Below are 5,527 nucleotides of genomic sequence, written 5' to 3'. Positions count from 1 at the left end.
CCCCCCCCCCCCCGCGGGGCCCGGGGCCCGCCGTTTCGCTCCGCTCTCCGCCCGCAGCGCCGGGGGGGGCACCGGTCCCCAGCTGGCCGGCAGCCTCCTCGGCCAGGAGGCAGGTGCGTGGAAGGACGGGGGGGAAGAAGAAACCCAAGAGGAGGAGGACGCCGGCGCGGACCGGGGCTTCAGAGCGGCCGTACCGCCCGTTGTGTGTGTTCCCCCCCCGCCGCTGCGACGCGTCCAGGAGAAAACCGCCGCCAGGCTCAAGGCGTCGCGGCCCCGTGGGCGGCGAGGGGCAAAGGTAGGGAACGGCGGGGGCTGTGGAGGCTGCCCTGAGCCCCCCCTGCCCGGGTCGGCACCGACGGGCACCTGCGATAGCGAGGGGAGCGAGCTGAGCCCCCTTCCCTCCTTGCTCGAAGCCGGGCAGGCGGGCCTTTCCACCCCCCCCCTTTTCAGGTGAACAGGCGGTGATTGCTGGCTCGGGGCATGCGTGTTAATTGTGTTATCTTCTGCAAAAGAGGTGAACTTTTCTCGGATTATGGGACTCTCGTGCGATTCTTCTTGGTTCTGGGAGCTTGCGAGGGGCAGGTGTGCTCGACAGTTCGCTCCAGGGCTCGCAGAGTGTGGCGATGGTATTCAGCGGGGGCTTTCATTTTATGTCCTTAGAAGTAATATTCTGAAGCTTAATTAAGGTTTTAATTTTTTTAGATAACCTTCATTTAAGCGTGTACTCCCTCTAACTTTAACAGGCTTTTAAAGGTATTTTCCACCTACCTGTTCTCTAGGTACGCTTTGCCACACATGAGGTGCAAGTGCAACCCTACAAAAGCTTTTAAGCTTTGAAGAGGCTGCTACTGTGAACAACCTTCTTGCTTTCCAGATTTGAGCCCTTAGTATTTATTCTGAAATACATAAACTAGATAGAGAAACAAATATTAAAGTCTCCAACTGTTCACAGTCCATAGTTGAAATTATTATGTAGAAAAAGAAATCCCACCTGAAGTTGTTCACAGGTTTATACATCTGCCTGTTATATTCAAGCTACTTTAAAAAGCCAGGGCATGCCATGTGAATTCTGTATGAATCACGTCTTATTTTAAATGAATGGAATTTCACACTGAAAATATTCATTGCATATTAAAGCAATATCCATGGCCTGGCTTAGACTAAGAAAATCCAGAAAGTTTAGCATGGAAGCATAGCGTTTATCCTCATTTCACCTCTGTATCCTGGGTTTCTAGGCATTTCACAAATTATGTAGTTATTCATTGTTTGACCCTTCCAGGGCTTTAGGTTTAGTGAAGTGAGTAAATGCCAGGTGGCCAAGTTCTGCTCCCGATTACTTCAGACTTCACACCATGGTAACTGTTTGTTTCAGAGCTGTTACTCTAGATTTACCTGACTGTAACCGGATACTGAATTTGCTCAATAGCTTCTGTCATATTTTGTGATTTTAGTCAGCTCAAGCCCGGCTTTTAATACAGGATTTGTATGTAAATTGGATAATGCACAATTTAACCGATTCTCCTCTTTAACAGGCAGGACTTGCAGAATTGGAAATATAGATGTAGCACATGTTTTCAGGAGGGGCAAGAAACCACAGTGCTGTTTTGTGTGCCTAAAAGCTGTAAGCGTTCAGTTCTGATGACCTTTTTAGTGGAAATTCTGGTATGACAGAAGTAAAAGCTTTAGGGAAACTATTTCATGTGTACACACATAAATAGCCTTGCAAAGTCAAGATGAGAAGGACTTTTAAAGTTAAAAAAAGTCTGAAAGAATTCCAGTAATGACATTCTGAAATAGAGACAACTTAAATATAGGAAGCTCATATTTTCCTCTCTGGTGGCTAGACCTCAGAGTCTTCACAGATTTCTGCATCTAGCTTCCTCTTAGTGTGAGGTGGGCTCCACCACAGTCTAGGACCCCAAGGAAAGTTGCAGGAGGACTGTAGGGAGCTGCAGAGATTTAGCATGGGACAGAAGATTTACAGTTTTGTAAGTCAGGTTCTTGGTTTCATCCTGTTCTATGTTAATGCATCTTTAGGGGGCATTGAGGTAAAGTTTGTTTACAGTGTGAGAACCTAGAAAGACATATTTTAAATTATTAAATTCTATAAAGGGAAAATGCCCCATCTTTTTTATTATACAGAAATTTGATGTCTATGAGTGAATAGAAACAGATTGGCAAAAACTTACTTAAATATTGTAACAATACTTTTAAGTGGAAACAGATTTGATAATGCTTATTTGAAGTATCACTTTTGATAGCAGTATCCCTGTTTTGGAGGAGACATGGTTTAAGGCCTGATTTTGAATGCAAGACTCAAAGAACTGTTTGTCGTATGAAGGGGAGAGTTAAGGGAGATATTCTGAAGTCTCTGCTGAGCTGCAGCCTAATCTAAACATTATACAAAGGTAAAAAGTCTGTAATTGTGAATTCTGTCACTACGTTTCATCACCATGTTGCCGCTTCATTTATCATTTTTCTAAGTAAATTTCAATTGATGCCTCTCATTTAAGGTTTGGAGCATGGTAGATTTGCACTGACGTGCATGCATTACATAATTCCAGGAGGTATCCATATGCAATAACGATTAAGAAAAAGCATAAAAGGGAGAGTTCATTTAGGCTGAGAGGACTGAATCACTCTCCACTTCTTCCAATGGATGTAGCTGGCTCAAGAAGCCCGTCATTTTGAAATGTGCCATTGTATGGTACATTCAAATGACGTGGAAAGGTTTGAAAGCTGTGAAACTAATTATTCCTGACTAGCAGCTGTGGACATGGTGATAAAAATTCATTCCTTACAAGAGGTTAAAATAAAGATTGCACCTTGGTAATTACAAGATAAAGCAATCTGGCTTGCAGGCATTATAATAGGTAAGAGAAGAGTCCACCTGATGTTGTAACATGAGGAGGAAGATTTTGCTCACAAGCAGGAGTGAAATTCAAGGGCATTCATTACTCTGATACAGTATAAAGGGATGAAGATGCTGGCATGCAAAAGGGAAGGCTGAGTATTTACTAGGAAGGCTGCAGTCAGTTCTGCAGAATTTGAGTTCTCCCTAATTTTATTCCTAGGATTTCAGCCATTCTTTGTGGAGGAAGACACTGATTTAAACTCGTTGATCTTGAACAGCTGCTCAACTCTTTTTAGTTTTCTGTACAGAAGAGAAGCTTGTAGTTGTAAGTTTTATTGCTCCTTTAAACAGAAAGACTTTTTCATATTTCAGTCTTTTTCTCATGACCATAACAGAAATAGATTCTGAAATCTTCCTAGTACAAAGTAGTGTATTTACATGTGTTGATGGATTTTAGAAACATTTGCTCAAGAATTAAGTGTATTTTACCAAATATTGCTTAAACTTTCATGTTTGAAAAAGTGGAAAGACTTTTTGAGTATGGAACTAGAAGACACGTTTCCAGTCCTGTGTGTATGAATCTAATAGTCACCTCCTGTGTCATCAAAGACAAATTAGTAAAGGTTTCTGTACCTGGGTTTTGTAGGTACAATCTGGAGGAAATAATTACAGGGATATTCTGAAGCTTGCTCAAAGAAATGAAACACTGTGTGATGCCTAGTGAATGGAAGCTATATAAGTTCTCAAAATGTTTGGTGGAATTGTATATAGTTTTTTAAGTTAATTCCTATAAAGTTGGGTTAAGCCTTCCTGGTCAAAATACCCAAACATGAGAGTATCCACTTATATGAAAATCAGTACTTTAGTTATCCTATTTATTTTGCAGACAGTATTAAAGCACTATTTTACTTGATGTAATTCTAAAAATTAGATTGCTCTGTAAAATACTTTGATTACAGCAATCCCAGTACAAGTCAAAATTATTGCAAGGATGTCACAGAAGGCAGAATTTGAGTGCTCGGTTGCCTGAGGATGAGTGATACCACTTCTGAAATGTGGACATTACAAATAGACTTTCCAGGAATAACATCACATCACTACCCACATGCATCTGTGGGTAGTTGGTTGAGCTTTTTCAGAAAATTCACAGGCTAGCTAGTTAATATTCATCCCTCGGTTAGATATATAACAGTCTAAATGCTTGGTGACAGAAGAGCTCATAAACTAGTTGGAAATTTTTTTTCTTCTTTGTCTTACCTTTTCCTCTATCCCATCCTCTTCTGTCCCATATACATATGTTGTAAATAAATAAATTTCTATTAATGGAATACTGGGTTTACCAATTAGTGTCTCTAAGTGAAATAACCTCTGAGATGCCAAATTTGGTTTGATTGGCTGCTCAGGTAAAGTCAGTTGTTGGGGTTTTTTTTGTCGTTGGTTTGATTTGGTTGGGGTTTTTTTTTTCATTTTATGACTTGGTAAAATGAGGAATAACATAGTATGAATATCATTCAATAACAGAACTGGAAGTAGGCTACAAATCTGCTGATTCCCATCCATACAGCATGGACAGTGGAAAAAAGTGGAAATTTACAACAGCTTTCCTAAAAGTCAGTAGAAGAGAGCAGAGTAAGCTGATTAAACTGTACAGTCCCACCAGAGCTTTAATCGGTAACAGGGATAGCTTATCTGGAAATGGTTATGATACCCATTCTGTCGTCTTCAGTGGTTTTGCCATCTATGGAGCAGCAGCCTCTCTGTGCTTTACAGCTTGATGTGTTGGGGTGAAACACCAGGTTGTGATCTGTGGCAGACAGCTGTAGGGCAGAAAACCAAACGTATGTTGTACAAACATATATCCAGTATAAGCTATCTCACTGATGACTTTTCACTTCCAAATATTCTGTTTGTGAACATATATGCGTTTTATTATGCACATTGTGCTGGCATGAAAAATGTGACAAAATTATTTGCTTCAATTTCTGAAGAATGACTTTAGAACTTGCACTGTTTGTGCTTTTCAGGATTTCAGCAAAAAAACAACCAAACAACTGTTACTGTAGATGTCCTATTGGCAGGGCAAAGAGGTGTTAGTGAGAGTGAAGTATCCACAGGTCTGACATGTCCTGTATCCTCACTCCACACTTTTAGGTACTTTGTAAGCAGATTTTAAGGCAGACCTTGAAATGCAAAATTAACTTTAAAACTGGTATTTTTTTCAATGTGTTGGTTAAGATGATGCTTTTTTTTAGGCTTATGTTGAACAACTGTCTTGCATCTTATTAATGATCCAGAATACACAGGGAGGTGTATTATTCCTAGTAATTTTAAAAGATTTAAGAATTGGTAAAATAGATCTTGGGCTTGTTCATATTCTATAAAAGTTTCTGGAGTGTTTCAGATATTACTCTTTCCAGCTTTTATAAAAATAATTTCACAAGATACTTCAAACTCTTTTTCTGGTTACAGAACCTTTGTTATTGCAGGTATTTGTTGTACTTCTTCAGCTTACAAGAAGGTGGTAGAGCATATGAAATTTCAAAATAAATAACCTAGCTTCTCCAAGTAATTATTTTATAAATAAACTGAAACTCTTTAATTTTGGCAAAAATCTTAACTGTCAAACTTGGCAAAATCCTGTAATTCCATGAAATTATCTACTGCTTTTTGGAA

The sequence above is a fragment of the Haliaeetus leucocephalus genome, unplaced genomic scaffold (genome assembly GCF_000737465.1).
Source record: "Haliaeetus leucocephalus isolate CR32 unplaced genomic scaffold, Haliaeetus_leucocephalus-4.0 Scaffold373, whole genome shotgun sequence".
Taxonomy (NCBI): Eukaryota; Metazoa; Chordata; class Aves; order Accipitriformes; family Accipitridae; genus Haliaeetus; species Haliaeetus leucocephalus.
Note: the sequence above shows the minus strand (reverse complement) of the source record.